Genomic DNA, 26015 nt, shown 5'->3' on the forward strand with positions numbered 1-26015 from the left:
CACAGAGCATGATCTTCTGCTTATGTCTCTCTAAAACCCTGGCACCAACAGGCTACAACAACGTCTGCCTGTAGGCATTTTCAAAAACCATCCCACAAATTTCTATAGCAAAAATATATATATTTTCCCTGTTAAAGTCGACAGGACGGTTTAACACAAACCTGTAGCAAAGCAGCCACGTGCTGCTCAGTGTGCTATGTAGGACTTTTCCATGGGGCCTGCAGTTTGAAAATCACTTCGCTCAGTACCCTCCTGCCTGCTTTCCAAACTCAGGAGCTTCGACACGAAGCCTGGGGGTGGGGGGGGAGGACGTGGGGAGCTGAGGCGGCTCAGCCCCACTGTTGCCGGGGCCCGTGGCTCCCGCGCCGCTCCCGCACCGCCCAGTCACGAACTCTGCCGGCACTCAGCCTAGGGGAGGGGTTTCTCGGCCCCGGGAGCGGCAGAGCTCGTTTGCATGCGAGGAGGTGCGGCAGCGGCAGCAGCAGCGTGGTGCCAGCCCCTGGTCACTGATGATGTGGATGTGCTGAGGAGCTGAGGCTCCCTCTGTTCCTGTGCATGGGAGGTAGAGGGCTGCCTGCCTGCCTGGAGCTCTGCCTCTCTCCTAGCGGCACAAAGCGGCAGCTGCTGGCCATTTCCTCGCAGCTTCCCTGCTGCACCGGGCAGCCCGGGCTGGGACACGCGGAGGCGACCGGGCGCCTCGCACCGCAGCAGCAGGTGAGCCGCCAGCCGCGCCCTCCCCCCCCCCCCCCGCCGCGGGAGCCGCTGCGCTTTCGGGGCTCACTGGGGCAGCGGAGTGGCGCGGTCCCGGGCAGCGCTGGAGGGCGGGGGGGAGAAGGTGGGTGGCTGCGGGAGGGCTGGGGCCGCTCTGCCCGGGCAAGGAGCCGGACTCCGGAGCTTCTCGTGCGCTGGGGAACCCCGACTAGGGCTGGGGCAGGAACTGGAGTAGGAGGCGCAGGCAGGGAAGGCGCTTGGGGCAGGAAGCCAAGGCAGGGCAAGGGGGCCGAAGCAAGGACAGGACGCAGCCGGGGCGTGGAGGCAGCCCAGAGCAACCTCACTGGAGGGAAAATTCGATTCGATTTCTTGGCAACCCAAAAGGCTATTTTTATTCAAGATAAGGGCACAAAGTGGTATGGTATAAACAGAAAGGGGCAGGCAGCAGTGTTACGCTCTCTTTATTTTCATTCTGTGTAGGAATGATCATGCACAAGACACTTGTGGCTGCGGTCTGCTACCCATCAGTTCACACGGACCTATAATTAAATACATCGGCCACACTTCCCCTCAGTGTATGGTAGATTTATATCTCAAACTCCCATTAATGGGAGTTGTAGTCATAGGTCCCAAATACTTCAAAGGAAGGAGATTACACTTCTAACAGCTCTCTGCAGAGGATATTCTGCACCACCTGGAAATAGAACCCCCCCTAGAAATCATAGAATCTGACAACACTGATAATGGCATCAACAACATTCAAAAGTTTATACCTACAATTTCTGGGCAAAAACCACTTAAGGAATAACTGTAACCTATCACTGTTCGCAACCGTATGTGGTCTTCTTTAGCTCCAACTACTTAGGAGTTATGCAGTGAAATTTAAGAAGTGTGTATATAGATGAGTGCATATAATATACTGGAACATCTTAGAAAATGTCTTTTACTGCTTGTAAATAGTTACATGCATCGTAAGTTGTGTGTGAAGGAAGGAATAACAATTGCATGTGCATTGCTTTCCCCCCTTTTAAATATAGTTCTTTTACCCAGCAAAGGAGGTTAAGCAGGATTAACTAAAGAATGGTTATTGTCAGTGCATACTTTTAAAAAAATCCCATTTGGTAGCTGGATGGCCTAGGTTTGAAGGAACCATGATGAATAACAATAGCATCAAGACAGGTTTCAGAGTAGCAGCCGTATTAATCTGTATCCGCAAAAAGAAAAGGAGTATCTGTGGCACCTTAGAGACTAACGAATTTATTTGAGCATAAGCTTTCGTGAGCTACAGCTCACTTCATCGGATGCATCCGATGAAGTGAGCTGTAGCTCACGAAAGCTTATGCTCAAATAAATTCGTTAGTCTCTAAGGTGCCACAAGTACTCCTTTTCTAATAGCATCAAGAGACTTTGGTTGGTGATTATCTTAGCTACTCATTTATTTCACCATTTGCAAGATGAATTTTGAAAGGTAACAAAATGTAACTTTTAAAAGACTAGGCTTTTACTTGTAGTTTGGATATTCTGATTAAAAGTATCCTGAGTTCTGGTGCTTTCCATTAAATTAGCAAATATCACAATTATAATTTCATTTATAGAAATAATGAGTCTACTATTCCATGTAAGCAGGGATAATGATTACTCTGAGCATGAAGTGTGAATGTTTTCATATGATCCCAGAGATTGCCAAAGGAAAAATACCACAAAAATTTTCATTTATTTGGTACAGAGATCTGTTTGTATTTTTCTGAGTATGGCCTCAGTCACTGGGGGAGAGTTAGGCTAAAAGTGTGATAGAATAAACCTTCTAGCTAAAAAAAGCAAGTTGTACTGGACATACGCCTTCAGGGCAGCTTTCTCTTTTTAGTAGGTTTTGTTGGCTGACATCTTTACTAAAATACTACGAACTAGCTGATGTAGTGGATTGGGACACAGCAGAGTGTACTCACATCATAGCCTTAATTTGTCTGCATTACAAATCCGCCCTATAGTTTGGCACTATAAGCAATCTTGAAAGAAGCCCAAGAACAAAATAGCCGTTTTCTGGACTGAAGCGTACTTGGCAGAGCTGGAGAGGGGGAAGCTTGCACGCTGCATGCCTGCACAAAACCCCTTCCAAAGCCTGTGTTTTATGTCCCTTAGCTTTATGAGCAATACATTTGGTCCCCAGAAAAGAATGCAGCACGTAGCTCAATATTCTAATAATTATTATTCCATTTTAAATGCAAGAGTCAATCTTACGATTACAAAGAAGAAAAACAAGGAACTATTTGACACGGTTTCCTTGCTTTCCTGATGTGGCTTGACAATATGTCAATCATGTGGTATTTTCTCCAACTTCTCTGGTACATTACTTTAGTAGAATAATGAATGTGCAAATACAGTTACTACCTTCTCTCTTCCTCACAACGATCTCTTTGTATTGAGCAACATGTTTCTGCATAGATCAGCTATCAGATCTGCCGAGTATCATACACAGTGAAATGACTTCCTTGTTCTTTCTAAAAGTATGTGCATGCACATATGTGTGAATAAATCCACCACCCTTTCCTTTTTCAAATCCCTCCCCAAGACTCCCTTCTACTAGGAGGCCTATAGAAACTGGCAACTAATAATGACTAAATACAAGGAAAGTGGGGTAATTGACGCAACCATTTTTTAATTTGAACAGAAGTATGTCTTATCCCTCTCCCTCATCCTTTGTTTGTTCTTTCTTTGATTGTGAACACTTTGGGGAAGGGATTGCATCTTATTATATGTTTGGAAAGCGCCTAGCATATTGTGTGTGCCACCATAATCCAAATAATAACAACAGGAGATCTCTTGTCAGCAGTGTGGGCCAAATTTTGCTGTGCTACAACTTTGCAAGCCTGTTGCTGTCAATGGTGTTGTCTGGGTGTACTGACAAAGAATCCGCAGTCACATTATGTTAGAAGTCAGTAAAGTTTTGAAAGTACAGCACATCTGTTCAAACCTCTGTAATATTTGTAACAAATTGCCTGAATTTCCAACTAATGTCTGTCAGTGTGCCCACAGTCTTGAGTGGGCATGTGCATTTGCCCATGCTGACTGAGTGACTAATGTACGTCAAACAGATCTGCAGATCTTTCAGGTGCATGTTTAGAAACTGGTTGGAAGGGTGGCCCTTTGCAGTGTTTAAGCATGTGTGCTTTTAGATTTCATGGCTTATTTCAAGACTCAGGCAGTGTTGTTTTTTAAAAAAAAATAGTTTCCCTTCTTTATTTTTTCCATGTGTTGCCTGCTATATGCAACTGGACTACCCCTTCTGGGACAGCACATTGCATTCTCACGTTAGCCGACTCAGAATGTGGCAATGTTTAGTACTTTGGAAATTCAATTTAATTCTTGTTGCTGAGCTTTCGATTTTTAAATCAGAAAGAAAAAACTCCTCCATCCCTAGTGCTAAGAGATGGTATCGTGACACCTTCCATTCTTCTGTTAATTACATTAAGAGTCGAGTCTGTATCTTTGTTCTTGCATAAGTGTCTCTTTTTTAAGGCCAGTCTTTTACATTTCTGTTCAAATACTTTGGCTATATTAAACTCTGAACTAAAAGGCTCATGGTTACAAGATCGTAGTGTAGTGTCTATCGTACCTCATTGCATATATCAGAGATTATATAGGGAATTATACGGAAATACCTAGTTTTCATCTTTTAGGTAACTGCAATTCCATATGTCTAACCTGCTCTTGTCCTAATTCTGTTACTATAAATCTGCACTTTGTGTGATGGACAAACTGGAACATTCTTTCATGATGCCTTCCAAAAAGAGAACAGACAATTTGGAATCCATCTCAGACTACTTTTCCTTCTACTAATTGCCTAGTCTGTGCTGATGCTCTGACATGCATACATTCTTCTGCTAGTGGAAATGCTATCTAATACTGGGACAATCCAGAAGAATTGACAAGTAGTGAAGAACAGGAATCCAATTTTCATGCTCTAAAGAACAGAAGAGTCAGCCAGCACAACCACCTGTTCTATTGATCAGAAGCACTAAAATTAGGACCCTGTTAAGTAGAGGAGGCGGAACAGAATCTTGTCTGCCGTCAACTCCCAAAGCTACTACAGGGTGTGGGACAGCCCTAATGCGAGTCCAGTATCCTGCCTCAAACAGTGTCAAAAAAAAGAAGTACCAGCTTCATTCAAGGAAGGTGCAAGAAACCCCATCGTGGATAATTATGGAATTATTGGAAGTTTCTCCCTAACCCCATTTAATGACCAGTTGGCTTGTGCTTTGAATTAGGAGGGTTTATATGCTCATTTGTAAAGTGTTTGGTGTGTGATACTTCTTGAACAAACCAGGAAGCCCACAGTGTTCTCTGCAATGACAAGTGAAGTGTAGGAACATGCTGCTCATTAAGGGCATTTTCAGATTCCAAAAGTAAGTTCTCAACAGAGATGTTATTTGTACAGCAAGTAACAGAACACATATCTGTAAAAATGTATCAACAGCTTGTTGAGGCTTATCTTTAGTATCTATGGGGTTGATTTTTAATGAGGTCCTCTCGCGTCAACCAGTTCCTGTATTGAATGGCAAAAATCCTTCCGTTGGCACAGATCCACAGTTCTGTGTGGAGTCTGTGGAGATTTCCATGATACTGAGGCCTACTAGCATTCAGAGAAATTCATTTAGTCACTCTTCCCATCTGCTCCATTTCTCTCTCCCTCTGCTCCTCTGCATATTGCTTCCCTGCTGCCTGGCCCTCCTCCTGCCTCTGCTCATGCTGGCTTGCTGCCCTTGCTTCCTCTCTTCCTGCCCCTGCCCCTGTGGAGTACCTTCTTCAGAAAGCTCCTGTAATTAAGTGTTGAGATCAAGCGTTCACAAACTTAAGTGCCTGTAAAACATCTGGAAAAGAGGAGTATCAAGCGGTATTGCCAATCCTATATGTTCAAAAACCATGAGTCAGGCCACCCCCAGAGGCCATGAGGTTTTTTAAAATACATTTTGAATTTTCCTTCTGTTTTATTTATTATTATTTTTGAGTGGTTAGGATTCACTTTTCCAGCTTTACTCTGCAACCGGGAGAGCTAGACACTTACTAAAAAAAAAGAAAAGAAAAGAAAGCTCAGATTCTCATGTAATCCCAGGACTCCAGGAGCTGAGGCTTTAAGAAAAACACTAAATATCATTAGACTCACAATACAACCACAAAAACTAGTGAGACTGAATAGAGTGACTTGCCAGCTCTTTGGAGGCCCCAAACCAATACTTTGTAGATCAACAGTGGCAAAACTCTAACCGAGTTGATCTTACACTGCTAGCTGATCTGGAGACTAGTACAGAAAAAAGTAAAAACTAGCTCTTCATGAAGTTAGCAAAGAGAGAGCAGCACACTTCAGAAATAGAAGCCTCCTACCCCTTTCACTTTCTAGAACTCCATGCTATGTCTCATTCCGAAGTGCTGCTCCTCCACATCGAGTCATTTTAGCTTGCTGCTGCTTTTTCAGAGAAATCAACTCTTATACCTAACACAGGAAGCTGTGAAGAGGAAGGCAGCTCTGGACTTGTGGAGAGGAGAACTCAAGTACAGTGTGGGAGGGAAGAGACCAGAGCACCTTCTGAAATGAAAGAATAGAACAGATATCTAACCTCCAGACTCTGACACATATTTCACTTGTCTCGGTTGCTTAGGAAAAATATTTGCATCCAAACAGAAGTGGGAGGTTTAAGCAAGATCTCACACATGTGTAAATCTCAATTCAGTGGTCCATGTTATAAGATTAAGTTACATTTACATAGCTCCTTGGATCCCAAAGAACTTTATAAAATGCACATCCATCTATCACAGAAGTACAGCCAGAGGAAACAAGAAAGCTGTCTAATGTTTCCCACTGTTTAACAGCTTAGGATAGGTGGAGAAGAAGGAAGTGGTCTCCATCAAAGCTGTAGGGTGCAGGATCAAAGGTAGGTACTGATTCAACTTGGAAGTTTTCCAGGACACTGAAGCTAGTCCTCCAGCTCCTGCAGAAGTGCCATGAGTTTCTAATAACCACAAGTGGTCAGGAGTTTTTACATCTCATCCACAAGGTGATATCTTAGGCATCCAAGTGCCTAAGATACAGTTCAGTACAAATATATAATCAGCGTTGATATAGGGGGGAAAAAACGTATATCCACACTAAACACACAGTACCACTTCCTGCAGAATACCTTGGCGATCTTCCATCCAAATACTACTGCCTAGCCCATCCCAGTCAACCTTATGAGATCAGACAAACTCCCTGCCCAAAGCGGCATGGTTGCAACTGCAAATAGCTTTCTTTGCACCTGTAGTACATCTCCTGAACAACCTCATAGTGAGGATTCTAAAAGACCTTGCAATCAAATACTGTATCTATCTACAAGCAATACTTGAACAGAAGTGGTGGAATGGTGTCCTAAGCTTGGGGTAGAAACCATTGATCCCAGAAGGGACACATGATAGTGGTGGGAAGCGCCCTGCTTGCACAGCTCAAAAGATTTTAAATTAAAATAAGTAAACAAGTTGCAAATGGAGAAATTCTCCATCTGCAAGAACCAAACCATTGAGTAGGCTGAATTAATAATCTGTTTAGTGATTACAGTACTTACTTACAATGAATACTAAGGAAAAGGGGAGCATTGTTCAAGATTTTAAACAGTGGCAAGGTGTGGGGGAAGAGAGTACAAACACCTGGAAATACAAAGAGCATAATTTGAAAGTATAAAACTGCATTTAGTGCTGAGAGGGGTGGAGATCAGAAACTAGCCCAAAGAAGAAATAGTTAAGTTTTTCCAGAGTTCACCAGAGGGGGAATTATCTACTGGTTTCTTTCTTGACATCTATAGTACACTGTCTGCATTTCTTCTTCCTTTCAAAGCCATGATTTAACATAATCTTCTTGTTTGATGAGACTTAAGAGAGAACTTGAATATTTAAAGATCATCAGTTAAGATAATGATGGATGGGAAGACAAGAGTGAATGGAAGTTAAAATACTGTTAATAATATTAAGCTTACATTCACATTCAGCTGTCGCTAACACGTGTCAACTGAAGTTTTTAGACCTTAGAGGTGGTCTGACAACAACCACTTTTTGTTTCCTGGTCGGTATTGAGATTTTATAATAAATACATTAAGAAAGATGAACTGGGGGAAAAAATCTTGTATAGCTGATAATGGAAACAATGCTAATGGGAAAAGATCAGTAAACCCAGAAGCTATCTAGGATAATAACGTAGGATGAATCAGTCTTAAACAAGGCACAAAAGAACTGGCTATGCAGAAACACCTGGCACTAGAAAACTGAATGTACCCTCCTTCTCCTGGATGAGCATCTCATGGGTTTTTTTTGTTCTTCATTTCTTCGTTTGCCACAACAATTGCAGTTCAGCCAGGGATCACTCCCAGGCTTTGCAAAATTGACAGACTTTACCTTCTGCAGAGAAATCTGCCAAAAATAATGCATCTCCTTCCTTCTTCTATTGAGTAAATTGGTTGATACCCAAATACCCATTTTCAGTCACTGTCCAAAATTCCCTGTTGTTTACTGAGGCTCTCCAGTTTGGACACACTTAGCAGCAAATCATGGCTTCTCCGCTTTAATGTTATATTTCCACATCTTTATTTCAGTTTTCTTCTCAGTCAGTAGCTTTTTTGTAATGAAAATGAAGAGAACACCCTGTTGGCCAGAGAAATGCTTGCCGTTCTACAGAGCTGTTAAGTGGGGTAAGGAAGTGGGAGGCAAAGGGCCTAGTCTTGAAATCATTGTGCACTCAAAACTCCGTTGAAAGTCAGTGGCAGCTTTGTGTACAAGATAGCAGGATTGAGCTCCAAGATTACATTGTTTACAGTTAAACCATATATGGAGCTACTGTGCACCTTTACAGAGGGGAGAGGGTGTGGAACCCCTGAGTACTATTTAAATAGTCAGTAAAGCTCATGGTATGGCAGCACAGTTCCTGCGGTAACTTTTTAAATTATAAAATAAATTTGCATGTCAAATAACTCCATACGGCCAATTTACAGCTATTTATAACAAGGTGAAACTTCAATGCAATATTGTTAGGCTGTTAATATTTCCATTACTGTTATATGGAAGATTTATTTACTTGAGAACCATAAAGAGGACGGAGAAGATGAAGGGAAATACCTGTCCTGTAAAACAGCTGTTAATCTGATGTTAAACTTTTATTTATTATTATTAAATTTGTTGGATGATAGGTCTTGCTAATATTCTTACAGGTCACTTCTGTAATAATCATTTTTCTATTGTCTAGTATACCTGGGAAGCTTTTGGTGAGCAGGCTAACAGTTTTGTACTGAGTTGGCTGAGGTGTGGCTGTTACGTGCATATCTAGGTGCCTAAATAAAGGTGGACTGACTTTTAGACATGTCAAGAATCCACAGCTCTCATTGAAATTAGTAGGAGTTGCAGGTGCTTAGCACCTGGCAAACAAGGGCACTTTTACTTAGGATTCCAACTTTAGGCACCGGAACTTAAAAAAGTTCACCACCTTTTATTTCAATTGCATTGATAGAACATGTGTATTAGGAATTTCAGTTTTGCAATTTTCAATTAATTTACACATGAAATTTCAAGCCCAATAGCACAGATTTTTAATGAATCCATAAACTTTGGGGTCACACACTGTGACTGGAGAATTGTAAATATAGTACCAATATTTAAGAAAGGGGGCGGGGAGGAAAGTGACCTGAGAAACTACAGGCCCATTACTTTGGCATTAATTGTATTCAGGGTCTTAGAACAAATTTTGAAAGACAGAGTAAAGCACAGAGGTAAATGGTAATTGGGATAAAATACAGAATGGTTTTATGAAAGGTAAATCATGTCAGACAAACCTGATCTCTTTCTTTGAGAAGTTAACTGATTTTCGAGACAAAGGAAATGCAGTAGATCTAATCTACCTGGATTTTAGTAAAGCATTTGATACAGCTCCACATGGGAAATTATTAGTTAAATGGGAGAATATGGGGATTAATACAAGAATTGAAAGGTGGATAAGGTACTGGTTAAAGGGGAGACTATAACGGATCATACAGAAAGGTGAACTCTCAGGCTTGAGGCAGGTTACTAGTGGACTTCCTCAGGGATTGTTCTTGGAACTCATCCTATTTAATCTTTTCATTCATGATCTTGGCACAAAAAGTGGGAGTGTGCTAATAAAATTTGCAGATGACACAAAATTGGGAGGTATTGCCAATATGGAGGAGGACACAAGAAGATCTGAAGGACCTTGACAACTGGAGTAATAGAAGTTGGATGAAATTTAATAGTGCAAAGTGAAGGGTCATGCATTTGCAGACAAACAACAAGAACTTTTGCTATAAACTATGGATGTATCAGTCGGAAATGACAGAGGAGGAGAAAGACCTGGAGGAATGGGTCAGTCACAGGATGACTATGAACTGCCAATGTGATGCGACTGTGAAAAAGGTTCATGCAATCCTAAGATGCATCTGTAGAGATAGGGAAGTACTATACAAGGTGCTGGTGAGACCTCATCTGGAATACTGTGTGCAGTTCTGGTCTCCTATGTTTAAAAAGATTAATTCAAACTGGAACAGGTACAGAGAAGGTCTGCTAGGATGGTCTCAGTAATGGAGAACTTACATTACGGGAGGAAACTTAAGGGGCTTGGCTTGTTTAGCTTAACAAAGGGAAGCATGAGGGGAGCTATGATCGCTCGCTATAAATACATCTGAGGGATCAACACCAGTGAGAGAGAGGAGTTATTTCAGTTAAGGGCCAGTGCTGGATCAAGAACAAATGGATATAAATTGGCAATCAATAAGTTTAGGCTTGAAATTAGACAAAGGTTTATAATAATCAAAGGAGTGAAGTTCTGGAACAGCCTTCCAAGGGGAGTAGTGGGGGCAAAAAAACCTAGCTTATTTTATGACTGAGGTTGATAAATTTATGGAGGGGATGGCATGATGGCATATGGGCCATCCACGACTGCTGTTAGCAAGTATCTCCAGTGGCCAAAGACGAGACACTAGATGGGGAGGGCTCTGAGTTGCTACAGTGAATTCTTTCCCAGGTGGGCTGATGGGTCTTGCCCACATGCTCAGGGTCTAACTAATCACCATATTTGGGGTCAGGAAGGAATTTCCCCCCGGTCAGATTGGTGGGACCCTGGGGGTTTTTTTCGCCTTCTTCTGCAGCATGGGGCATGAATCACTTGCTGGTTTGAACTAGTGTAAATGGTGGATTCTGTAACTTCAAGTCCTAAATCAGGATTTTAGGATTTCAGTAACTCAGCCAGAGGTTATAGGCCTTCTGCAGCAGAGGATGGGTGAGGATTTGTGGCCTGCAATCTGCAGGTCAGACTAGATGATCATGATGGTCCCTTCTGGCCTTAAAGTTTATGAGTCTGTGAGTGTTGCCAACTCTCACGATTTTTTCATGAGTCATGGAATCTCAGCCGGCAGTCTCATGATGACATGAGAGGCTCCTGCCCCCTTGTGAATTTCAGCCTGGCCGTCTCCACTTACCTGCCTCCTGGGGAAGAGCAGCCAATCAGAGCTGCTGCAGGATGCAGGCTGTGGTCTCTTCCTCTCCTCAGGAGCTGATGCTATTCTCCCAGAAGGGGAGAGAGTGAACAGAAAGAGCCCAGCATCTCCACACTCTCCTCATCTTCTGTGTGCAACAGGGCGGCTCCTTTGCTCCTGCTTCCCTGCAATGCCTGGCCTGAGAAGGGGGATGGGACCCTCTGCAGCTCCCCCATCCATGGGCCCAGGAGAGTGGAGTGAAAAACCTGTGAAACTGCAGGATAAGCAGATGTGAGGCAACAGGGGTGTCAGAACTGATTGGAGGAGTTGGGGGAAAAGGTGGGGGCAGAAATGATCGGGAGCTAGTGGACAGACAGATGTGGGGGGATTAGGGGGAGCAGGATTGATTTAGGGATTGGGGCAGAATTAGTTGCTGGGTAGGGGGATGAGCAGATGTGGGGGTGAGATAGGGTGAGCCACTTTGCTGAATGGAAATAAGGGAAAACCACATGAAAAATAAGGGAGAATGCTTTTATTTTAAGGAAACACCATTTCCTTTAGCATAGCATGTATTTTTCTCTCAAGTGTAAATTTCTACTGCCCTCAAGTATACAATGCAATTATCATAAGCTTCAATTTACTGTTTGAAATGGTACTTACCAGGTTTAATACATTTCAGTTCATCTTAAATAAGGGATGGGTGGTCACCCTCGGGGGAAAATCAATGAAATAAGGAACAATCTCTTGAAATAAGGGATGGATGGATGATCGCCCTTGGGGGGGCCAAAATCACCTTAATAAACCTGGGAAAGTTCGCAACACTAAGTTACCCACGCTCTGGGGATGTGCAGGGGGAGTTCAAGAATCAAAAGACGGCCCCAAAAGCACAGTATAATCTGTTGTAAAGACTGAATGATTTTTGGCCAATCTCATGGCATTTTGGGGTCCGACTCATGACTTTTTGAACCTTCGGGGTTGCCAATACTGTAGTTAATCTGCCACGGACCATCACGGAGCCGCCTGCTCCCCCACATGGGAAGGCCAGCCCTGCCCCCACAGCTCTGACTGGTTAGGGGCGGAGCCCAAAGGAGCAACTGGCTTCCCCAATCCACCTGGGGAGGCTAGAGAGCTGGTTGCAAATCCCACCCCTGCTTCCTGCTGCCAGCTCTTTTCCCACTGGAGGATGGAAATGCCATGCTAGAAAGCACCATTTGGGACAGCAGGCCCAGAGGCTGAGCTTTGGACCGGGAGACAGGCCCAGCCAGCTGCCTTGGTGTGTGACCAGAGATGCTTGCTGGGCATTGGACGTACAAATCAGTCATGGCCCGAAGGGAAGGTGGTGACCTAATCTGGGCTAATGAACCAAGGCTGAAGGGCAGAGATGACCCATACCTGCTGATTGGGGGGAGGGGGGAAGAGGGGGAGGAAGAGTGAGGGCAGTGGCTTCAGCAGATGTTACTGAGCATGCGCAGTACAAGCCAAGCAGCAAATCTGGTGGGGGGACATGTGACCCCCACATACTCCCCCATGCGTCGCCTCTGCTGAAGGGGCTGTTTGGGCCGTTTGTTACTGAGGGAATCAGGGCTCTTTTGTTAAGCATCCTGGATTGATGCCATTGCACTCTCAGTCACAGTGCCCCTCGGGGACACTGTGGTTCAGCTCGCCACGCTGAGAAGGGTGTGTGAATAGATCTGTGCATTGGAGTGGTTCCAATGCTGTAGGCATCATTCATATATTTATTATGTGTCTTGCAGTAGTGCCCTAAAGGCCCCAATCAGAATTCAGGCTCCATTGTGCTAGGCACGGTACAACACACAATCCCTGCTCCAGAAATCTTACAATCGCATCTAAGACCCGGCACATGAGTATGACAAACTGTTGACGAGAAAGGGAGGTTGGCGGTAAGGATTCCAGGCTCACCCAGTGACATAGCTCAGTTGCTGCACAACTTGGTGGTTTCAGATCAACTGAATTTTTTGGTTTCTCGTGACATAAATAAAATAAAATAGGAGCTATCCCAGACAGCTGCCTAGCTAAGTCATCATCCTTTGGCTGATCCCTTACAGGCATCACAGCAGAAGTTGTCTTGAGGAGGGGCATCAGAAGGGGACGGGAAATGGGTCTGCAGATTAATGCAGGGAGGGCATTCCATGTGCAAGGGGTAGCGTGGAAGAAAGTGCACACTTATTTGTGACAAATATAGACAAATTGGCACTCAAGGCTGGCATCAGTGGCACAGCAAAGGAGGTGCGGTAGTGTAATAAGAGACAAGAGCAAATCAACAGGGAGGGGTTTTACTGGAGTAATTTTCAGGCAGTGCTTCCACATTATTAAAGCTCACCATGTGGCCTCAATAGCTGTGCCTTGTTTTAAAAGATTAAGCAATATTGCTGAAGGAAGGGTATTAGTTAATGTTTCCTTTAATGTCAACCAAAGAAGATAATCATGTCTATTAACTGGATGAAGTGAGTATATCTCCACGCAGAGAATAACGGCATTCTGATTGCTTTGTACTTTGGAAGAATTTCCCTCTAAGACTTCTAGACTGAAAAAGTTTTTTTTTTTTTTTGTTTTAAATATGGCTTTGCTGGAGGGTTTGGGTCTCTTTCCACTGGACATTTTTTAGGTTGATTCTTTCTCATTATAATTTTCATGTGACTTAACATCAGAGGCTAAAGCTCCCTCAGAGAGCAGATGCTGCACGGGCAGGTGTTATGTAGCCAAGGGGGCTCAACCTTGTTCTGGGCAGAAGTTCAGTGTCCCAGTCAGTTCAATCACTGGCTTCTCTGCCGAGACTGGACAGGTGGTAGTAATGATGGTGTTTTGGGTGAATTGTTCCACAGGGAGTGGACTGAAGCTACTGGATTCTTATATGCCACTGAACAGCTATCAGATGATGATAATTTCATGGAGCTGCTGTCCTGGGCTGGATTCATAGCAATTACCTAGAGGAAAGCAATTCTATAACCATTTAATAATCTCGTACATCATTTACTCTGTCACTGATAGCTGACTCAGGGTATAATAACTGTCCTTACAACATCTAATCTTTTCTAAAGGAGAGATTTAACATAGGTCAGTTCTTGCTGCATTTTCATGGGTTTTACTAATAGCAGTATTATAGTGGTCAGTGGGATTAAAATCTTCCTACCGGTGTATTGGATCACTAGGTTTTGAATGCTGTCCAGTTTCCAAATAAGAGTAAAATATTGAGTACAGTCATGAATTTCTTAAGGGACAGAGTAACAGATTCTCTCAAGTTGATCTGATAATTGGAGAGGAGTGAAAAATCACCTGACAAGAATTAAACAGTTTTGAACTGAATTCTGGGGATATGAGAGGACTGTGTTGACTTGGAGAGAAATGCTAAGGTTCGTGGCTTGCACCAGAAGCACACTGAGACTGTCTCCTTCTTTAAAGGCAATAGCCATGGGCTCTAGCAAGAGAAGAAGCTTTAGAACACAAGAGGCAATTTTGCCTAGCCACTCTTTTTGAATAAAATCAGTGTGCAGTTAATGCAGGAATATAAATTCTGGCAGAGAGGCCTCCAGAACAGGTAGGTTTGTTTATTCACTTGGGTCAGAATCCAAACCACTGGAGGGTATAAAATGTATACACTACTGCCATTCACGTCAGGGAAAATGTCTTTTTCACGTCCAAAGAAATAGCTGTGGCTGGCATAAAAGTAGCTTTGGCAAATCATAGGGCTAAATGTATTTCTCAAAGTCTGTTTAGTTCAGCTATGTACTGTTTTTCATCACTGTAACTTTTCAAGCTATTTAGCTAATATTTTACACCCAAAACTAAGTAGAAAAATGGGTGATGCATGTTACTATAGTGGGAGCCCTATCTCAGTTCACCAAGCAGCCACTCTGTCATTGTTCAGGGCATCACCTTCTCCTCATTCAGATTCCTCCTAAAAATCACTTCTTCTGTGATGCCCATAAGAATACAGTAATATAGATCTGCCCCCTAAATTATCCCCTTCTCTGGGTTTCCCAGTATGTATCTTCTATGTTTCTTGATTGATGGCTCTTTGGGCAGGGAATGTCTTTACTTTATGTTTTGTACTGCACCAAGCACATTGTCAATACTAAACTAAATGACTTACACTATTGTTACTACTTATTAGCTGTTTTCCCTCATAAAACCAAAATTCCTATGTGTAAGAATCAAAGCTTGTCCCAGTTTCAATAATGAGCATGTGGCTTTGCTTCTGATTAGGGACTAAGGTTCCCTAGTCATGAAGAGTCAAATGCCAAGCTATTTGAACCAACAGCCTTTGGGGGGCTCTAGAGTATGAACTGCCTCAGTAATTCACTAGGATTTGCTAATAGCTGTTTCCTAATCAAGACTGATTTCCATTTGGCATAGAAAATTATACAAGCCTCCAAAGTAGGAGTTTCTGCCTCCTCCCTCTGAAGCATGAAGTTTACAGTAGTAATCTTTCATACCGGGCTCTGCCAGCTTTGTCATTTTCATTGCATTTTTTGATTTTCTCTAATGTTGTCTCTTTCAGATACATTTAGGATTTGACTCTGAGAGACACTTCATCACCAAAGTGAACATTGGCAGCAAAGACAGTTTTTGGAAACGACATCCATTCATGTGATTAAAGGTAATATACTACTCATTTCATTGTCCTGTGTTTATTATTTATCACTCCAGTTTAGAAGCTGTTGCTGTTATCTTGCTCTCCCTTCCTTTCCTGTTTTTTTCTAAGAATCAAAAGACCTTGCTGGCATTTATCTCAGGGTCATATTTGCTGCTATCCTGACACTCTGAAAGCCTTTGCTCTCAATTTCAGTCTTAGCTTTTTGTTTAAAAAAAAAAAAAGAAGAAAAAGAAAAGAAAAAAAACCTCATTGAGTCAGAGAGTGAACTATATGGTTCTGTCTGTCAACTGTAAAAATTTGGCAGTATCATACAGGGTCTCTTCCTGAAGCACAATGAAATATCTGAAACAGATGACTGTTCACCCTCGAGTTTGTCTGAGTGCTGCAAACAAATGCTTCCAGTGTCGGTACTGTAATATTCTGGAATGGCTGTGCCGCATCATGGTCCCTCTCTTGAAACGTGTTCTGGTGGCACTGGTTTACAAACCGATAGTGGGTCTAATGCTGCTCTTGCACTCTGGTGTAAATCTGGATTAACTTCTTCGAAATCAACGGAGGAAGTGTTGATGCCAACGAGAGGAGCATGAAGTCTGAGAACTCTACAGTTATTTGAAGATTCACTGGACTGTGACACCCTACATGATACCAGAGAGCCAGATACTCACAGAGTCATGAAATGCAGCTGGGAATTGCAAGGGGAGGCCAAAGCTGATTGATGACAGGTTTATAGAGGGGAACTAAAACCGCCATTTCAGTTCTTCTATCAAAGTACATGCAAATACAAGTATCTAGCTTTCATTCATCTTTAATAGAAACGTATAGTATACGTACATCCAATTTAAGAGCAAGGTTCCTGGCAAGTTGCCAGCGATACTGAGCTATTTCTATCCCTGCCCTAGCTGCAGCCTCCATTAAACCAAGTGTACAACCATTTCAGAGTTGTTTAGATTAGATCAGAGCAGCGGCCCATCCAGTCTGGTATCATATATCCAACAGTGACAGGTACCAGATGCTTCAGAAGAAGGTGCAAGAAATCCTGGAATGGACAATACCTGCTCGTGGGGAGATTTAGTCCTAATTTGTGGTGGTTTTTGCCCTGAAGTGTGTTTACCCTGTTTATGAAATATTAACATGTCTTATGTGACTGTGGATGTTCTTATTAGCCATATAAGTGTCTAACGTTTTTGAAGCTGAAGCTCTTCTTGGCCTGAGTGCTATCTTTTGAAAGTGAGTTCCATAGGTTAACGCCTGTGTAAAAAAACAATTTCTTATATTGTTTTTACACATAGTTATGACATTCTCTCTATGTATTCTCTCATGTGATAAGAGGCTCATCATTTGTCAAACAGTTTAGTGCTCTTTACCCCACTGACCGTTTTAAGTAGCATCACCAGGAGAAAGACAAAGCTTGTTTGTTTGCTAGTGCCTCCAAAACGAAATTGGGACGGGATTATACCAACAGAGCATGGAATTGTTGCTGTGTCTTCATCACATTTAATTTAAAATTTGACTGATTGCATTTGAGAGAATGTTCTCTGCATCTAGGTTTTTCACAGAAAAGCAAGAATAGATTCTGCTACTTTTTTAATTAGTACACTCTAGCTCAATTAAAGCCAAGGGAATGTAAATGTGTCTCTTAATTCATCGCTAAAAGAATTTTAAGGCTCAGAGTAGGTGACTCATCCATTAGAACAGAATTTATTCCCTTTGTTTGTAAAATGCTATTTATCGCCTTGCTTTGCATTGCTATGGCTACTGTATGTCATTGGTGATGTCAGCACATAGAGTACTGTACATAAAATGAAATCAAGACCCTGTTTAAAAGAGTATGCAGTTCTTATGATAAATGATAAATTTTACGTTAATTACCTGCCATTGTGGTTTAGAGCTACTTATATAAAAGCAGCAATAAAACCCACCAAGATCACCTCAAGAATAAAAAATTATTTTCTGTTAATATCATGTCACAGCCACAAAAGGTATTTCAGATTCAGCAGTGCTAGAAATCATTCTCCAGTGTCCTGCAAGCGATTTCCATCTTTCAGCTGAATTGATGTGCAGCTGCATTTTCAGTTCTCTTATTGCTAGCTATTAATATTAAATACTTAGTTAAATGTGTTACAAACATCACTGCATTCCCTAGACTATAGAGACAGCTCTTGCTCTCCTTCAGTGTTTATAACCAGAGCTTGTGAACAATTAATCTATTTCAGTTAAAACCTAATTCCTTGCCAGTTCTATGGCCCTACATTCTTTTCTGAAATGCATGAAGTACAATTACTTCTGCCATCCTATTCAACCAAACGCTGAAGGTCCATAGATTTTTTTTGAAGGGAATGAACTGGACTTCAACAGCTTGAGTGCTGATTCACTAAGGCATCTTTTGTGACACTGGCACGACAGTCTCCACTTTCCCAGCCAGAATCATTTATCTTAGTCATTTAGAAACAATGTGCAGGGCTTACCATGGTCTCAGGGAAGTACCAAGTCAGTTATTGACCAATAATGAGATTTCATTATGTTGCAGTGACATTTTTTTGCTTAGACAACTCGTTTAAATATATGCATAAGGCTATTGCTCTGTGGAACAAGGGCAGGGAAGTGTTTTCAATACTGGATAGCAGAAGCAGAGTGAATAGCAAGGTGAAATGTCTGTCAATCTTCCTATCTCCTTAGGATGGGTCCAAGTCCCAGATTAGAGCCCTCATCTTGAACCTCTATCTATAACGGGCAGAATCTGAAGATTCTTGAAAAAACTTGAAGATTTTGATGTGGATTTAGAACATCTAAGCTTAGGAATGCTCAGATTCAGGCTTTTGGTTCTGCCCACTGCAGAGATGATGGGCTTGATTCTGCTCTCATTTACTCTGTTGTCTATCAGAATAAACACCATTGAATTCAACTGAGCTAATAGCATGTATTAGATCGAATCTGGCCAAAGAAATTTTTGAAGCCAGAGAATGCTTCTGCGATTTTGGTTCCGGCCCATGTCTAATCTCAAGTTTGTAGCAGATCTGTGGTTTGGTTTTGTTTTAAAAACATGATTCAGTGGGATTTTACAATCCCAATGATACCATGCTGTTCTGCGCTGCTGATGATATAAAACTCTTCACAATTACTTTAATTAACTCCAGAGACTGTATGTTTTAGATTCATGGGGCAGTTGGTCACATGGGCCTGAAAAATGTTCTCCTTAAGATGTGTTAGTTTGTTGTTTTGTGTGGAAATAGTCTTAACAATGTAGGCCTCAGTTTGAGAGATGAGACCAATAGGACTAGTGGCATTTCAGGATGCATCAAACAGTCTCTGCTGTGGCAAATAGCAGAACTGTGTAACTGATAGTGCCGGCATTACATATTCTAAAGGAGTCTCACATAGTGAGTAGCTTTTCATTTGCTGAACTCTTAGTAGATAGAACTAAACACACTGGGCCCAATTCATCGAGGGCATAACTCCACTAAAGATAATGGAGTTACACCCAAGATGATTTTAGCCCATTTTGTCGGTAGATCATACATTTAGATAATTAATTGGGAGATTGATTTATCTTTTGATGGCTGCAGTTTTCCTAATAATTTGTGTCATTTTCAGTCACTACCATAATTTTTTTCAGTAGAAGGACAAATATTTTATTTATAAAGCTCAAGTATGGGGAAAATCCTAATTGTATGGAAGTAAGTATAAATAATAGACATGCAGTAGACTAAGTAACTCACTGCAGTGAAGATCATTGTGTGACCATCTCCTTGCCAGTGTCTGGTCCCTCTTAGATCCCTCTATTTTCAGTTATATGTGTGATAGACAGGATCAGAAGAAAGCTAGGGCCAGATTTGCAAAGGTATTTACGTGCCTAGAGATGCAGATAGGTGCTAGTGGGATTTATAGCCACACTTAAGCAGGTTAAGCACCTAACACCCATTGGTTTAATAAGATTTGGGGGATCGATTTGTCAAGGTGTTTAGGTAGCTAACTCCCATTGATTTCAACAGGAGCTAGGTGCCCAGATACTACCTTTAAAATCTGGTCCTACAGGCCTAACCAGCTTAGGTGCTTTTGAAAATCCACTAGGTGCCTATCTACACCTTTGAAAGTCTGGCCCCTAGACATCAAAACAATTTGGTTGTATGCAGTTAATGGTTTAGTAGGAATTATTGTGTCATTAATAAATGGGAAAGACATCTTGTCATTGTAAGCGTCTGTCATTATAAAATATCACAAGTTAGTTTAGTTCAAGTTTGTTTAGTATTTCTTTGGGTACATATTTGCCTATAGATACAATCTATATGACCACATATTAATAATTAACAGGTCACTGTCAAGGTTGGGAGGCCCCAAACTAGCCTTGATTTCTTGTTATATGTTTCTCCTTCTCTGTTTTCCCCCAACACAAATACTTTGGTACTTCTGCTTTGCAAAATACTGCCCTAATGCCAATTTTTCTATCAAGGAGAGTGGGAATTTGGAGTTTCTTCTCTAATCTCCCATTCAGAGGCAGAAGGGGGTTGACCACATAAACCCAGAGATGTCAGGACTAACCAGTAATAAACAGCTTGTAGATTTCTGCTTGGAATTCTGCTCACACTGAAAAGGACCATGTCATGTCTAGCAGCTGTTCTGCCAGCTCTTCCCTTTCCTATCTATCTAGAATCTGATACAATACCTCTCCCCACCTCTGACTGTACCTCCAAGAGCCATAAGTGCCAACCAGATGGACAGACCTCCAGGGAGTCTGTGGCGTACAAGAGGGCATATTGCAGCCCCCCCGTCCCCCTATGGATTTGGCTCCTAATTTGGCAGTTTAGCAACTTCCTGCACCATATAGCAGAGTGTAGCATGTGGCCCAATCTTAGTAGTCCTGTGACTATGAGCAATAATTGTGTGTACTAAGGAGTTGTCATAAATATAAAGGGAAGGGTAAACACTTTTAAATCCCTCCTGGCCAGAGGAAAAACCCTTTCACCTGTAAAGGGTTAAGAAGCTAAGATGACCTCGCCGGCACCTGACCAAAATGACCAATGAGGAGACAAGATACTTTCAAAGCTGAGGGGGGAAGAAACAAAGGGTTCTCTCTGTCTGTGTGATGCTTTTGCTGGGAACAAAAAAGGAATGGAGTCTTAGAATTTAGTAAGTAATCTAGCTAGATATGCGTTAGATTCTGTTTTGTTTAAATGGCTGATAAAATAGCTGTGCTGAATGGAATGTATATTCCTGTTTTTGTGTCTTTTTGTCACTTAAGGTTTTGCCTAGAGGGATTCTCTATGTTTTGAATCTGATTACCCTGTAAGGTATTTACCATCCTGATTTTAAAGAGGTGATTCTTTTACTTCTATTAAAATTCTTCTTTTAAGAACCTGATTGCTTTTTTCATTGTTCTTAAGATTCAAGGGTTTGGGTCTGTGTTCACCTATGCAAATTGGTGAGGATTTTTATCAAGCCTTCCCCAGGAAAGGGGGTGTAGGGTTTGGGGAGGATTTGGGGGGGAAAGACATTTCCAAGCAGGCTCTTTCCCGGTTACATATCTGTTAGATGCTTGGTGGTGGCAGCAAATAAAGTCCAAGGGCAAAAGGTAAAATAGTTTGTACCTTGGGGAAGTTTTAACCTAAGCTTTTAACCTAAGTAAAAATAAGCTTAGGGGGGTTTTCGTGCAGGTCCCCACATCTGTACCCTAGAGTTCAGAGTGGGGAAGGAACTTTAACAAGAGGAAAAACACTGTTAATAAGTAAACAGATTTCAAGAGGTTATGTTAAAAGACAGCCTGTAACAAAATTATTTTAACGAGTGCAAAGCTGAATTTATCCAATTTGATTTTAATACTTTCAGCATGACAGAGGTGATGAACACACGGGAACCTGTTATGGAAGAAGGCGGCCCTTCCACCCAGGTAAGTTCAGCTGAATCAGAAAGTATTTTGTATTGCTTTACAAAAAACATATGCAACGTAATACAACTGGTAGCTTTTATACGTTAACCAGCAATCTAGATCAACTGACAGTATGGGACACAGAAAAACAATGTCTAAAATATACTTGTAATCCTATTCAGTTTTAATTTAAAAAATGTAAAGTCTGTGAGCCTGATCATTCTCCTAGTGAAGCCAATTGCAAAATTGCTATTGACTTGAATGGGAGGAAGCCTTGTTTCATGCAATAATAAATGTTCAGACGCTGACAGGGCTACAGTACGGACAAAGAGTGAAGTTTATCAACAAGGCATAACATACTGTTTTTTAAAAAAAGTAGATTTTGCAAGTATGCGTATAATCTATTTCAGGATTAAATTAGGATTAAAGTCCTAGTCTCATCACGCCTGACTCTCTGTCCCGATCTCTCCTGTCTCATTCCTACTCTCCTTGCCCAGTCATTCCCATTTTCTTGTCCCTAGTCTCCTTGCCCAGCCAGTCCCAGTTCATCCCCTCCTGGTTCCTCATCTGATCTCCCTCTCTCCCCGCATACCCTGGCCTCCAGTTACCCCGCCATCCCACCCACATTCCCTGTCCCCACTGGCTCCCAATCCCAATCTCTTTCACCAAGCTCCTTGTCTAATCTCAGCCTTCCTCCTGCCCTCCAGGATTCCTTGACCCAATCTCTTTGCCCAGCCAGGCCCAGTTCTCCTCCTGCATGCTGGCTTTCAGTCACATCTGTCTCTCCTCACCACCTTTTCCCTGCTCCAACGGCTCTTAGTTTCTATATCCTCACCCAACCAGTATCACTTTTTCCCCAGCTGCCAGTCTCCTTGCCCAGCCAGGACTAGACCCCCCCCATCCCAACTCCCACTCTTTCCCTCCAGCCAGCCTTTAGTCCAGTCTCCGTCCCCCCCACCCTTTGTCCCAATCTACTTTCCCAACCCCCGCCACTCTGACTCTTGTCTGCTCTGCATGCAAATCCGACAGCTTCCTTCTCCACTTTGGCTGGCCCAAGAAGGGGTCATTGAGAGTACACGAGAGAGACGCATTCTTCCTGCTCCCAGTTCAGGTGATCAGACCCAGAGCCAGCACTGCTCACAGGAGCCCAGAACTGCAATTGCAGGGAAAGTTTTGCTCGGCCCCAGGCAGGAGCATGCTCAGTGAAGATGGAATTTAGCAGCTAAAATCCTAAGTCTCTACTAAGCATGTACAAACTGCAGTTTTTCAAAGGTTTAATACTTGGGCAGATTTGGACAGGTTTTCACATAGAAGGTAAAAGGCATATGCCTCACACAGATTTCAAGTCCCTGCTCCAACCCATTTATAATTTTTCCCTAGCCCTATTCCCATGTACAGCTGAACAATTTTGGCTGAAAATTTTCCAGAAAAATTCAGTGTGAGGCAGACATCTGAGATGGAGAATTTCAAACCAAGTGGTTAAAGTTTGGCAAAGTTATAAGCAGCTGAAAATATGCTCATATAATGGGAGGTGTCAGGCAACCTTAGTACTAGGTGTGCTACCAACCCTGATTATATTAAGGAAGGGTCCAGCCATTTAAAGTGCATCTATTTTAGGGGTGGAAAGGTTTAACTAGAACAATTATTAAACTGTTGAGCTAAAACAGTGGAATTTTCTAGTATACTGAAGGCCTTAGTTAATAATTTCTTTAGCAGTCTGTCACATTAAGCATGCTGTGTAACACTGCATCTTCAGGGAGCTTTAAAACACTAATTAATCCTCACAACACCACTGTGAGATAGCAAATTATCATCCTTCCCATTTTACAGATGGGGAGACCTGTACAGAGGTTACAGTTACATATTTTATCTATCATGGCAGTGCCAAAAATGGTGCTTTCCTGACATACAGGAATAGACATTGCCTTCCCCAAAGAGCTTACATTCTAATAGAAGACATGATACGACACATGACAGCTACCGCAATGTGGGGTAACTAGGAGCCTGAGTGGATGAGGGTTACAAAAATAAGGTCATGTGGCTACTTAGTTATGCCCACTTTCTGAGTCAAGGCACCTGGTAAAATGCAGTTGTCTTGTGATTCATTTCCAGTTTGTCATGTAGACAGGACCTGAACCACGTGTTCAATGTTTTAGCCTCGTTGGGGAACATGGTAAAGGTCCTGTTTCTACTTCTAACTGGAAATGGGTTATAGCTGGGTCAGATAACAACCATGATGTAACTGGGTTCCCTGATTTAGTTATAACTCTAGTGTAGATGGAGGTGCGGGAGTGGGAGTGGAATTTGTGAGTTGCCCAGCATCACACAGTGAATCAGTGGCAGAGCCTGGAGTTGAATTTGAGAGTTCCTGGCCCCCAGTCCTTTGCTTCGTCCACTAGTCTCCAACTCTCCTCTAGTGTTATAAAGAGAAATTTAAATGTTGAGAAGAAAATAACACAATACACCTGTACTGACTTGAACATAGAAAAGCTGGGGAAGATCCAAGTGTAAGGCTTCAGCAAAGTGGCAACAATATTAACGTTGCATTAGCATGCTGGAAGCGTTTGTATTTAATTTTCTTGCTTTCCTAAGAAAACAAAGGATTCAAAAATACTATATGATCTACAAATGTTGAAAAGCAAAAGACAATTGTTGACAAGTTGTAATATATCCTTTGCTAAAAATATCTAGTGAGCTGTAGTTTTCAATTTAATATATGAAGCTTCTTACCTTTAAAAAAAAAAAAAAAAAAAAAGTTCTGTTTCTAGCTTTGATCGCTATATAGTGTGTGACCTGGAGATTTAATGGGTCAACTAAAAATAATAACTTGAGCTGTTCTTTGGTTTATGATGGTCTCCATGGATGCCTGTTTTGCATGAATGTGCTATTAAATATTGAATTGTACCTTTTACAAAATAGCTCATCGAAATATTGGCTTCTAAATAAACTTTCATGGCAAGAAATCATGAATAAATCACATCTGAGCAATAGTAGTGAAGGGCAAAGGATTGAAGATGTGTGATTTAGTAACACAGATGTGGTCTTGTGTCTTACAGTTCCTCCAGTGATTACATATGAATGTTAGACTAGTAGGCGACCTATATTGAAATGGAATTTTTTGCTAAACTCTTTTAATATTTTTATTAAATATGTTGGGTCACCCTAGTGATCACTAATTGCTTGCACAGCATGCTGGAGAAGTGTTGGATTCCTGGGCCCAATCTCTTACTCTTCAGACAATCAAGGATTGTCAGTGCATAGGACAATGCACATAGCACTAGCCAGAGGGAATGCTTCTGTGAATCCCCAACAGTGATTCCATCAGTCAGTTAAGGAGCTGTGTCAATGGCATGCTATCCAGTACCTCTTGACTGGAGGTAGGGTGGATAGGACACAGACTCTTTAAAGTATGATGGATATTAAAGTAGAGTGGCAAATGGGGAGGATACCCTGGAGTTAGTTAGGAAGGAGGAGGACCTCTTCCCTATGAAGGCCTTCTGCTGTACTCACCATCACAGCCCGAATACAAAAAATATCAGTGTGTTCTATTCTGACTCACATATAACCCAGTATTTTATTAGGCTTTTCCAGATTCATGTGAGAAGTACCCCAAGCTGTCAAAAAGGTTGCCATCAATTGTGGTAGAGCCAACTGAGTCAGGGGAAGTTGAAAGTGGAGAGCTACGCTGGCCACCTGATGACCTGAAATCCATGGAAGACAAGAATCCCCTTGCTGACCAAAGAGTCTGTGTTCAACAGCAGCAAATGGATCTGGAAAGTATGAATTCATGATCTTCACCCTCCACTATACAAAAATGACATTTCCAGACAGGGTAACATGTTAGAATTCATTGCTGATCTACAGAAGCCACTAAATGTGGAGTTAGATACTACAGGGACAGGTGCCTTCGAAATACCCGAGATGAATATAGATCTGTTTAAGGAACGAACAATCAAGGTTAGCTGCTGAGCATCTGAAATGCCTAAAACTCAAGTTTACCACTGGTCATACAGCTGGCTAACAGCCAGCTTATTGCACGTTATTAGCACTTCACTCTGAACTGGGAAACAAATGTTGTCAACAGTCATAATCCCCTTCTATTTATATATATATAAAAGCCTAGAAGCAAAGTATTTAATAACTGTATGTTTTCAAAGCATCACTATGTCACTGAAACATGCATTAGTTCAACATACACGCTAACACATACATCTGTTAGGACTATTATGACTATGGGTGGTAAATATCTGGCTAAAAGATATAAACGTGTAAGGGCATAGTTCTTACATGAAGTCCTACATTCTGTAGATTATTATAGATAGTAGAATGCTTG

General features: G+C 42.0%; 1 long non-coding RNA gene across 2 annotated transcripts; it reads left to right on the top strand.

Annotated features, from left to right (window-relative positions):
• Nucleotides 1-397: 397 nt before the first annotated feature.
• On the top strand, nucleotides 398-25387 carry LOC141989513 (uncharacterized). 2 transcript variants are annotated; one of them, XR_012640003.1, is made up of 5 exons: nucleotides 398-714; nucleotides 15727-15825; nucleotides 21059-21133; nucleotides 21643-21703; nucleotides 25253-25387. It is a non-coding gene; the product is annotated as an uncharacterized LOC141989513 (long non-coding RNA). The 2 variants fall into 2 exon arrangements; XR_012640004.1 differs by lacking the exon at nucleotides 21059-21133 and having other exon boundaries at nucleotides 402-714.
• The last annotated feature ends 628 nt before the right edge of the window (nucleotides 25388-26015 follow it).

Source organism: Natator depressus, chromosome 6 (genome assembly GCF_965152275.1).
Source record: "Natator depressus isolate rNatDep1 chromosome 6, rNatDep2.hap1, whole genome shotgun sequence".
NCBI lineage: Eukaryota > Metazoa > Chordata > Testudines > Cheloniidae > Natator > Natator depressus.